Below are 12,585 nucleotides of genomic sequence, written 5' to 3' on the forward strand. Positions count from 1 at the left end.
CTCCTGATTTTGGCTCAGGTCATGATCCCAGGGTGGTGGGATCAAGTCCAGCACCAGGCTCTGTGCTGATAGAGCAGAGCCTGCTTGGGATTCTCTTTCTCCCATTCTCTCTCTGCCCTTTCCCTGCTTGCGTGTGTGTTCTCTCACTCTCTTTAAAATATTAAAAAAGCAGGGGCACCTGGGTGGCTCAGTCAGTTAAGCGTCTGACTCTTGATCTCAGTTTGGGTCATGATCTCATGTTTCATGAGATTGGGCCCCATGTCAGGCTTTGTGCTGACAGCACAGAGCCTACCTGGGATTCTCTCTCTCTCTCTCTCTCTCTCTCTCTCCCTCTCTCTCTCTCTCAAGATAAAATAAAGTTAAAAAAATAAAATACTAAAAAAACAAACATGGCACATTCAAAATGGGGTCAAATATCTGGGGCACCTGGGTGGTTCAGTCAGTTGAGCATCCAACTCCTGATTTCAGTTCAGGTTATGGTCTCACAGTTGGTGAGTTCGAACCCCACATCAGCCCTACTGACAGTGCAGAACCTGCTTGGGATTCTTCCTCTGTCCCTCTCTCTCTGCCCCTCACATGCTCTCTCTCAAAATGAATAAAAAAATTTTCAAAAAAAAAGGAAATTCAAAATTCAAAAATGTGGTCAAATATCTAAATGAATGAGCTAAAACTATAAAACTTTTAGAAGTGGATCCTGGGTGGCTCAGTCAGTTACGTGTCAACTCTTGATTTCGGCTCAGGTCTCACAGTGGTAGGATTAAGCCCCAAGTCAGGCTCCACACTGGGCATGGTGTCTGCTTGAGATTCTCTCTCTCCCCCTCCCTCTGCCCCTACCCTGCTCACGCATGCATGCACTCGCATACACACATGCACATGCTCTCTCTCTCTCTCTCTCTCAAAAAATAAAAAACCCATACATGAATGTTCATAGTAGCGTTTTTCATACTAGCCAAAAAGTAGAAACAATCCAAATATACACCATCTAATGAATGGATAAATTGTGGTATATTCATACAATGGTACAGTATTCAACCAACCATTATAAGAATGAAGTACTGGACACCTGGGTGGCTCAGTTGGTTAAGCGTCCGATTTCGGCTCAGGTCATGGTCTCACAGTTCTTGAGTTCAAGCCCCATGTCAGGCTCTGTGCTGACAGCTCAGAGCCTGGAGCCTGCTTCAGATTCTGTGTCTTCCTCTCTCTCTGCCCCTCCCCTGCTTGTGCTCTGTCTCTCTCTCTCTCAAGAATAAATAAAACACTAGAAAAAAAATTTTTTAAAGAATGAAGTACTAATATATGCTACAATCATATATGAACATTGAAAGCATGCTAAGTGAAAGAAGCCAATCACAAAAGACCTCTTATCTCATGATTCTAATTATATGAAATGTTCAGAATAGGCAAATTATAGAGACAGAAAGCAGCTGCATAGGGCTGAGAGGAGGTGTGAAGGAAATGGAAAGTGACTATAATAAGTATAGCATTTCTTCTAGGGGTGATAAAAATGTTCTAAAATTGATGTGGTGATGGTTGTTCCATGCTGCAAATATATTAAAAAACCATTGGGGGTGCCTGGGTGGCTCCACGAGTTAAGCATCCAACTCGGTTTCAGCTCAAGTCATGATCTCACAGTTCCTGGGATTGAGCTCTACCTCAGGCTCTGCGCTGAGAGTGCAGAATTTGCTTGGGATCCTCTGTCTCTCCTCTCTCTCTCTGCCCCACTTCCCCCCAAAATAAATAAATAGACTTTAAAAAAACCACTGAATTGTACACTTTAAATGGGTGACTTGTCTCGTATGTGAATTGTATCTCTGTAAAGATGTTTTTCAAGAAATCATGCTTTCTCTTTTTAAAAACAAGGACACTATTTCATGTCTGTGGTTTAAATTAGGTCCCAACAAACAGCAGCAGCTGCCACCTGGTAAAACAAGATGGCTTCAAATGCTTGGCAAACAATTTCTATGTGTATGAGATTTTGAACAGCTGTTTTTAAAGAATACATAAGCAAAGAAAATCAGTCTGTCGTACATTCTTACACTCTGACATTGTCATTTAATTCAGGACAGAATGCAATCACTATTTTCCCTACATCAAGAAACCAACAGTAATACTATTGATTACACATATGTCCAAAATGGATGGAGACAGATAATTCACTTTGACAAAAATAAGGCTGAAAATGCCATCAAAATGGCAAGCAGCAAAAGTCAGAGTACATATCTTCTGTTCATGTGGAAAGACTGAACAGATGAACAAAGCAGGCTGAAGTGATACTTGCTGGGCATACTTATTGCTAAACAATTACAAACATTCCCCCATCTGTCTGTAGAAATCCTTCCTGATGCTTCTTGGGCATATTTCCCTAGAGTACTCCCTCAGAAGCTGATTTAAAACCATCTGTTTGATAAACAATTTGATTATTTCTAGGACGCACAGAAAACAGAGAGCTACCTTTGGTGGGTGAAAAAAGGGCAGAAGGAAAAAAAAGAAGGGCAGGTATTTACCTTCATTAAAGAGACATAAGTACTACTGGGAATGCAAGCTGGTATAGCCACTCTGGAAAACAGCATGGAGGTTCCTCAAAAAACTAAAAATAGAACTACCCTATGACCCAGCAATTGCACTACTAGGCATTTATCCACGGGATACAGATGTGCTGTTTCAAAGGGACACATGCACCCCCATGTTTATAGCAGCACTATCCACAATAGCCAAAGTATGGAAAGAGCCCAAATGTCCATTGATAGATGACTAGATAAAGAAGATGTGGTATATATACACAATGGAGTATTACTCAGCAATCAAAAAAAAAAAATGAAATCTTGCCATTTGCAACTACGTAGATGGAACTGGAGGGTATTATGCTAATTGAAATTAGTCAGAGAAAGACAAAAATCGTATGACTTCACTCATATGAGGACTTTAAGAGACAAAACAGATGAACATAAGGAAAGGGAGACAAAAATAATATAAAAACAGGGAAGGAGACAAAACAGAAGAGACTCATAAATATGGAGAATAAACTGAGGGTTACTGGAGGGGTTGTGGGAGGAGGGGATGGGATAAATGGATAAGAGGCACTAAGGAATCTACTCCTGAAATCATTGTTGCACTGTATGCTAACTAATTTGGATGAAAATTTTAAAAAAATAATAAAATTTAAAAAAATAAAAGAGAGACACGAGTACTACTCCTGAGTTGGTGATACAAACTGGAAATAGGGAAAAAGGGAGACATGGCAGCACATGATGGTTTGGGAAAGGAAATCACACCTTTGTGACAATTTATTTCCTTTCTTTTTTTTTTTTTTTTTTTTTAAGTAGGCTCCATGCCCAACATGGGGCTCAAACTCATGAACCCAAGACTAAGAGCCAGATGCTCCACTGACTGAGCCAGCCAGGCTTCCCAATTTATTTCCTTTTCTTAAACAAGCAAAGACTTTAAATGTGCAGTTCACAGAAGGAAAAAAAAAGGACAATAAAGACAGGAAAAATGTCCTATCCAATTTTTAAAAATTTTTTTTTCAACGTTTATTTATTTTTGGGACAGAGAGAGACAGAGCATGAACGGGGGAGGGGCAGAGAGAGAGGGAGACACAGAATCGGAAACAGGCTCCAGGCTCTGAGCCATCAGCCCAGAGCCCGATGCGGGGCTCGAACTCACGGACCGCGAGATCATGACCTGGCTGAAGTCGGACGCTTAACCGACTGCGCCACCCAGGCGCCCCCTCTCCAATTTTTAAAATGCAAAACAAAAATGGGCACCTTGGTGGCTCAGTCAGTTAAGCAACTGACTCTTGATTTCAGCTTAGGTCATGATCTCACAGCTCATGGGATTGAGCCCTGTGTCAGGCTCTGCGCTAACAATATGAGGCCTACTAGGGATTCTCTTTCTCTCTTTCTCTGCCCCTCCCCTGCTCATACTGTCTCTGTCTCTTTCTCTCTCTCACTCTCAAAATAAATTTTAAGAAAACATTTTTTAAAAAAGAAAGATACATATCATTTTTCAGATCTCATATTGCCAAATGTTTAAAAGTTGGATAAAATCAGTGTAGGTGAGGATGCAGAGAAGGATACATTTTCATTTAGTCTTGACAGGAATAAAAAAATTTTGGCAGTATTTCTCAATTTTAAATGCTTATATATTTGTTTCAGCAATTCAACTTCTAGAAATTTACCCTGCAGTCAATGGATAACGTAAATGGATAAATGTAAGTGGATATTTATAGTTCTACTGTTTGTAATAAAAACTAAGTATCTTTCAATAGGGACTGGTTAAATTATGGTAAGTCTTATTTGGGAATATTTACAGAGGAAATAATATGTATAGGATTTACTTCAAAATAATCACATGTTGCAGCCGCTCTGGAAAGCAGTGTGGAGGTTCCTCAGAAAATTAAAAATAGACCTACCCTATGACCCAGCAATAGCACTGCTAGGAATTTAACCAAGGGATACAGGAGTACTGATGCATAGGGGCACTTGTACCCCAATGTTTATAGCAGCACTCTCAACAATAGCCAAATTGTGGAAAGAGCCTAAATGTCCATCAACTGATGAATGGATAAAGAAATTGTGGTTTATATACACAATGGAATACTACGTGGCAATGAGAAAGAATAAAATATGGCCCTTTGTAGCAACGTGGATGGAACTGGAGAGTGTGATGCTAAGTGAAACAAGCCATACAGAGAAAGACAGATACCATATGGTTTCACTCTTATGTGGATCTTGAGAAACTGAACAGAAACCCATGGGGGAGGGGAAGGAAAAAAAAAAAAAGAGGTTAGAATGGGAGAGAGCCAAAGCATAAGAGACTCTTAAAAACTGAGAACTGAGGGTTGATGGGGGGTGGGAGGGAGGGGAGGGTGGGTGATGGGTATTGAGGAGGGCACCTTTTGGGATGAGCACTGGGTGTTGTATGGAAACCAATCTGACAATAAATTTCATATATTGAAAAAAAAAAACAAAAACAAAATAATCACATGTTGACTAGTAAAGAGGGAGTATAGATAAAATACAATTGACCATGAAGTCAGTAATTTTCATTTCATTTCAGAAATTCAATAATTTTCATGAAGTTGGTGATGGGTACATGGAGGCTCACTATACTCTCCTTATTTTTGTATATGTTCAAAATTTTCCATAATAAATCTTATATTATTTATTTGAGAGACAGCATGTGCACAAACGAGCATGGGAGGGGTAGAGAGAGAAGGTGAGAGAGAACCCCAAGCAGGTGCTGTGCTGTCAGTGGAGAGCCCCATGTGGGGCCTGATCCTACAAACCATGAGATCATGACCTAGCCAAGATCAAGAGTCAGTCGCTTAGCCAACTGAGCCACCCAGGTACCCCAAAATTTTCCATAATAAAAATATACGAACCAGGGCACCTGGGTGGCTCAGTTGGCTAGGCATATGGTTCTTGGTTTCAGCTTGGGTCATGATCTCATGGTTGGTGGGTTCAAACCCTGCATTGGGCTCTGTGCTGGCAGCTCAGAGCCTGCTTGGGATCCTCTCTCTCTCCCTCTTTCTGCCCCTCCCCTGCTCACTTGCACATGCTCTCTTTTTCTTTCTCAAAATAAATAAATAAACTTTAAAAAATATATACATAAACCTATGAAACAACCTCACCAAAGATACTGAATAAAGGTACTGACGTAAAAAACTTTGAAAATTACTGGAGTCTGTAAAACTAAAAGCCCACGGAACTGCACATTAGCATCGTACCCTTGCTAATGAAGCTGTTTCCCTCAGGTGTACAGGTTAACAATTCTGAAACCATTACACATGTTTACTGGACCTGAACAATTAGGTAAATGAATGACAGTAGAAGGTTTCTCACTTTTGGAATGGGAAATTACAGATAAGCAGGAAGAAAAGGATAAAATGTTCCATTCGGTAATGAATTAGAGTTAGAATATTAACTTGTGTTTAACTTAATAAAAATACAGATGATTACACCTACAAATATTTTTATGTATGCATATACACATACATTTACTTACTTTGTCAGCTGAGAGTGCTTAGAATCAGTGACACCCCAGTTGTAAAAACCACACCTGAAGCCAAGAATCTTAGTTTTTAATACCACTCTCCAATAAAACAAACCAAGGTTCTGTGAAGAAATGGCTAATTCCAGGACTGGGACAGGAAATATACAAGATGAGCCTGAGCATCTTATAATGTCAGAAAGTAAGGAAATGCTAAAAACAAAACAAGAATCCTAAAGTGACAGAAGTATATTAAAGGGACACAGGAGACAAACCAAATGAACTCCCAAAAGCCAAATCTGATTATAGCCTAAAGTACAAAAATAAATATCTATGAGTCCACACTGATATAAGGAAATGATTAAATAAACAAATGGAGAACAAATCTCCCTTGCATAAGAATTCCAAATAATTTATATAAATATAACTGCAAGCATGGGGACCATAAATCCCACTCCTTAAGTATATGGAGATCTCCCTCCAAAAAGTACAGCATGAAAGAAGGGAAGACAGTACCTTTAGTGGAGAAACCTGACAACCTCAGCCAGGTGATTAAGGTCATTATCAACAATGATAAATCATGTCAATAATGTATACCCTTGAAATGATGTGATGAGAATACCACTGTATCTCTGGGATCCTCCACCCGTGAAAATTAATAAAGGGACACCTCAATAAGTACACACTGGATGCTAGAAGAGTAGGCTGTAAGGGAGAGTTGCACCACTCAATGTCAATTACAGTAAGAATTGTCAATTACAGACCCAACAAGAGAATCACCATAAGGAAAAAATCCTTAATTATAGTTCCCAACAGAGAAAGATGTACATTGTATCTCCTACAAAAAATCTGCTAACTTTGCAATTCAGCCAGTGGAAAATCATCCTAAACTCTAGTTTTCCAATGGACTTTCATTCCAAACAACCTCTTTCTCCATAAAACTTCCTCTTTCTCCATAAAATAATGTTCCTCTCCTTTGTTTGTGGGATTTGCCTATGGCTTTACCATAGCTTGCATGGCCTGAATTGCAATTCTCTGTTATTCCAAAATAAATCCATTTTTGCTGGTAAAATAAACTCTTTCATTTTTAAGGTTAACACACTTAAAAACCCATAACCTCAATCTAATTATAAGAACAGCATCAGGCAAATTCCAACAGAGAAGCACCCTAATACTCCTCAAAACTGTCAAGGTCAAGGGGGACCTTGGTGACTCAGTCAGTTAAGTGTCCACTTCTTGATTTTGGTTCCGGTCATGATCTCACAGTTTCTGGGATGAGCCCCACATCGGGCTCAATGCTGACAGTGCAGAGCCTGCTTGGGATTCTTTCTCCCTCTCTTTCTGTCCCTCCCTGACGTGTATGCAATCACACTCTCAAAATAAGCATTAAAAAAAAAAAATGTTATGGTCATCAAAAATAAGGAAAGTGTGAGAAGCTGTGACAGCCAAAAAGAGCCTAAGGAGACATGACTGGTAAATGTAATGTGGTATCCTGGATGGGCCCTTGGGACAAAGAAAAGACATTAGATAAAAGGTGAGGAAATTTTAAATGGTTAGTAATAATGTATCAATATTGTTTTGTTAACTGTAATAAATCTACTCTAAGCTGTTAATAATAATGAATACTGGATGAAGAAGTATATGGAACTCTCTACCATCATTTCAATTTTCTGTAAATCTAAAACTGTTCTAAAAACAGAACCTGTTTTAAAGTTTATGAAAAAGGATAGGAAGTTATTAAAAATCAGTAGTATATTTTTTAAAAATCTCATGCAAATGAAAAATTACATAACAGGAAAAAATAAATCTCACGCAAATAATTTCTACTGTATATACTACTCCAAAAAGGATATATCCCAGTGAAATACTATCTCATGGGAACTAGCCCAGATAAAGATTATAAAGATATTAAGAATATGTTTTTGGGGGTGCCTGGGTGGCGTCTGACTTCAGCTCAGGTCATGATCTCACGGTTCATGAGTTCAAGCCCCATGTCAGGCTCTGTGCTGTCAGCTCAGAGCCTGGAGCCTGCTTCAGATTCTGTGTCTCCCTCTCTCTGCCCCTCCTCTGCTTGCGCTCTGTCTCTGTCTCTCAAAAATAAATAAATTTTTAAAAAAGGGAATATGTTTTTTGGCTTTCTGGAGGTAATGACCTTCCCATGAGAACATGCCCTTCATGAAGTACATCTTCCACCAGTCCCCAGAAGAGGAGAAGAGGAAACACAAGAAGTGCCTGCTGCAGAGCCTCAACTCCCGCTTCATGGATGTGAGGTGCCCACAGTGCTACATTACCACCATCTTTAGCCATGCACCAACAGTAGTTTGTGTGTTGGCTGCTCCACTCTCTTCTGCCAGCCTACAGGAGGAAAAGCAAGGCTTACAGAAGGATGCTCCTTCAGACAGAAGCAGCACAAAAAGCACCCTGAATCAAGATGAGGGGGAAACTATCTCAAATAACACATTTTAGATTTTTAAAAAAGAATATTTTTTAATTATAAAACAGAGTCTGGTTTAGGGAATATTATTACATTTTTACTAAGTGCTCTATCTATGCACAGACAGGACAAATTAGAGGACATTAGAATTTATTCCCCCTTATGATTAGAAGGAAACAAAGATTCTCTGATGTTCAGCATGATTATACTTACATTATATGATAATGTAGTCCCCACAAATAATGTAAATGAAAATTTGGTATATTTTAAATGCAATAAAAAAGGTTTCTCTTTAAAGACCGTTGATGAATTATTTTAATGTTTATTTATTTTTGAGAGAGAAACAGAGAGAGAGAAAGCATGCACCTGAGAAAGCAGGGAGGGGCAGAGACAGAGTGGGAAAAGAGGATCTGAAAGCGGGCTCTGTGCTGACAGCAGACAATCCAATGCAGGGCTTGAACTCACAAACCACGAGATCATGACCTCAGCCGAAGTCTGATGCTTAACCAACTGAGCCACCCAGGTGCCCTGATAAATTATTTTAAAAAGCAAAATCTCCTTTTTATTTCTTTTGTAAATTTGATATCCACATAAAAAAGGTATATAAATATTTAAAGAAGAGCAAATGATGATGAATAGAATAAGAAGGAATGAAGTAAGGCTATTCATTTCATTTGATCTTTAAAAACTCTAATAACAATTCTATACTGAACTTCTCATCTCCTCATGAGCTATATCTTAAATACTTCAGCTCATTACTTACTGAGCCTACTTACTACTGTAAGCCAGATATAGTGCTAATATTAGAGAGGCAAAGATGACTAAAACCAGGGGAACTTCAAAGTGTTCACTGTCTAATAAGGGAAAAAGAAAAACTGTAACAGTGAACATGTCCCTTGGAAAGTCTGTAAAGGCTTTCTAGAGGAAGTTATTAATAGTTGAATTGGGTTTTAACACTATTGTATAATAAAGAATTTGGCTGGCCTTTGTGCCTGGTTCCTGGGAGGTAAGCCTCTAAACCTTTGGGGGCGCCTGGGTGGCTCAGTCCATTAAGCATCTGACTCTTAGTTTCGGCTCAGGTCATGATCTGGTGATTTGGTGAGTTCAAGCCACAGAGCCCCACATTGGGCTTCTGCACTGGCAGCGCAGAGCCTGCTTGGGATTCTCTACCTCTCTCTGCCCCTTCCCCATTCGCACACTCTCTGTCTCTCTCAACTAAAATAAAACTTAAAAAATAACATCTATTTATTTTTGAGAGACAGAGCGTGAGCAGGGAAGAGAGAGAAAGAGAGACAGAATCTGAAGCAGGCTCCAGGCTCTGAACTGTCAGCACAGAGCCCAAGATGGGGCTCGAAACCATGGACCATGAGATCGTGACCTGAGCCGAAACCAAGAGTCAGATGCTTAACCAACTGAGCCACCCAGATGCCCCCCTAATTCTTATTTTAAAATGTTAGAAGTGACTCAATTTTTTCTTCTAACAAAAAATATTTTTATTGTAATAAAAAATGGAATATACAAATAAGGAAAAAATAAGAAGTAAATACCCTAGAATATTCCTTCCCAAAGATTATGTTAACTAGATTCACATCATGGTATAATGCCATATAATCTCTCTGACCTTTTAAATCTTTTTAAGTTTTGGGGCACCTGGGTGGCTCAGTTGGTTGAACATCTGACTTCAGCTCAGGTCATGATCTCATGGTTCATGAGTTCAATCCCCACATCAGGCTCTGTGCTGACAGCTCAGAGCCTGGAGCCCACTTCAGATTCTGTGTCTCCCTCTCTCTCTGCCCGCCGCCCCCACCCCATAAACATTAAAGAAAATTTCTTTAATTTTTTAAAGTTTATTTATTTTTGAGACAGATTTTACTTTTTTATTTTTTAATTTTCTAGTTAGTTAACATACAGTGTAGTCTTGGCTTCAGACTAGAACCCAGTGATTCATCATTTACATATAACACCCAGTGAGATTTTACTGTTTTTAAGTAATGTCTACACCCAACGTGGGGCTTGAATTCACAACCCTGAGATCAAGAGTCACATGTTCTACCAACTGAGCCAGCCAGGTACCCCCATATAGGTAAATTATTTTTTATTCATGCATTCATTCATTTACTCATTCACTTATTTTTTTGTTTGTTTGTTTATTTATTTACTTTTGAGAGACAGAGAGAGAACAAATAGGGGAGGGGCAGGGAGAGACAATCCCAAGCAGGCTACGCACTGCCAGGGCAGAGTCTGATTCACAGCTGAAACCTAGGAACCATGAGGTCATGACCTAAGCTGAAATCAAGAGTTGACGTTTGGGGTGCCTGGGTGGCTTAGTCGGTTGAGCGTCCCACTTCAGCTCTTGGTCATGATTTCACGGTTCCCGAGTTTGAGCCCTGCGTTAGGCTCTGTGCTGACAGATTAGAGCCTGGAGCCTGTTTCAAATTCTGTGGCTCCCTCTCTGTCTCTGCCCTCCCCCACTCATGTTCTGTCTATCTCCTTCTCTCTCTCTCAAAAATAAACATTAAAAAAAGAGCTGACGTTTAACCAATTGAGCCACCCAGGCACCCTTTTAATTATTTAAGATTTTATTTCTACTTTTTATTATATTTATTACTTAAAAATAAATAATCTCTATACCCAACATGGGGCTTGACCCAAGATCAAGAGTCACATGCTGCATGCTCTCCTGACTGAGCCTGCCAGGTGCCCCTATATGTAAAATTTTTCAAACACACAGAGCACTACTATATATTAGTTGTGGATACATTTTATATGTATACAAAATTATAAAAAATGGAAATATGTGAATTAAACCCATTTACCTCTACTCCCTCCTAAATTAAGTCTTCACTATAAATAAGAGTAAAGTAATACAAAAGGTAAAAATCCACAAGGACAAAGAAACTGGGAACGTAAATGACTGAAGGAGTAGAATTTAAACAAAATATTAGAAGCTGGAAAGCAAATAAATGTGTGGTAATTGATTAACATACCAGTGTAAGAACCAGAGGGTAAATGTTGGCAAACAGAAGTATACACACTCCTACTACAGAACCCAGGGAATGCTCAGGAATTGGATCTTTGCAGGAGGGAATGTGGGGTGGAACTTAAAAATGGAAAAGCAATTTAAAAATGTGTTTAAGAAGCAGTTAGATGCTTCAAATTCTCTCTTTCAACCCAATACAGCCAGGCAAATGCTCTGAAGACTTTAGGTTTACTTTTGAAGTATAAACCAGAGAGGGTGTGATTGTGGGACATTAGACACAGCTAACCTGCGTGAGATGCCTTATTAAAACTAGGGAAATTTTTAATTTAATAAAAAGCTAAATCTTTAAAAACACTGAGAAGATTAAGTGAAGTCTAGATACTAAATGGAGAGATCCCCAGCCCCCTTCTGCCTCTGAGCACCAAAGCACTGGTAGTCAGACTTCAAACTCCTCAGGCAGGAAACTGGAGGACTTCCATCTGGGAAAACTGACCAGCCCCGAAGAATGCCTATAAATACAAACATCTGATGGTACCTCAAAGCAGGGGGGGGGGGGGGGGGGGGGGGGGGGGGGGGGGGGGGCATGGGGAAGCTTAAAGGAAGTAGAAAATCTAGGGAATACAAGAAAATTTAAAAACCTAAAATGTATTTCTCAGAGAGTTATGATTTTGCATCTCTAAAACAAGAAATACAAAGTTCAATGAAAGATTTGAAAGACAAATTTAAGGAAATCTCTCAAAAAATAAAATACACCAAAAAATAAAATACAAATACAGAGAAATAGAAAAGATAATAGAATAAAAATCAGAGAATCAATTCAGGCTTTCTAGAAAAAGAGAAAAATATCCAAGAAAAGTACAAAAAATAGCCAGATTTTAAGATAAGTTAAAGCCCCTAGCACAATGAAGTTAAAAAATCCACACTAAAGGCACTAAATTGTAAAACACTAGGAATAAAGAGAAAATTCTGTAAGTTTCTCAAGAGTAAGAAAAAAAAAAGGTAACATACAAAGGAATAAAATCAGAATGGCATCAGGTTGCACAGCAATGTAAATGTACTTAATGCCACAGAACTATACACTTAAAAATTATTAAAATGAGGGGCGCCTGGGTGGCGCAGTCGGTTAAGCGTCCGACTTCAGCCAGGTCACCATCTCGCGGTCCCTGAGTTCGAGCCCCGT

The 12,585-nt window shown here is 39.2% G+C and overlaps 1 protein-coding gene and 1 pseudogene across 5 annotated transcripts in view; one reads left to right on the forward strand and one right to left on the reverse strand.

Annotated features, from left to right (window-relative positions):
* The window catches only part of USP54 (ubiquitin specific peptidase 54), a 132,862-nt gene that overhangs the window by 90,568 nt on the left and 29,709 nt on the right, over positions 1-12,585 (reverse strand). The gene's annotated exons all lie outside the window — the stretch shown is intronic.
* Positions 8,123-8,429, forward strand: LOC101097349 (annotated as a pseudogene).

This window comes from Felis catus, chromosome D2 (genome assembly GCF_018350175.1).
Source record: "Felis catus isolate Fca126 chromosome D2, F.catus_Fca126_mat1.0, whole genome shotgun sequence".
Lineage (NCBI taxonomy): Eukaryota > Metazoa > Chordata > Mammalia > Carnivora > Felidae > Felis > Felis catus.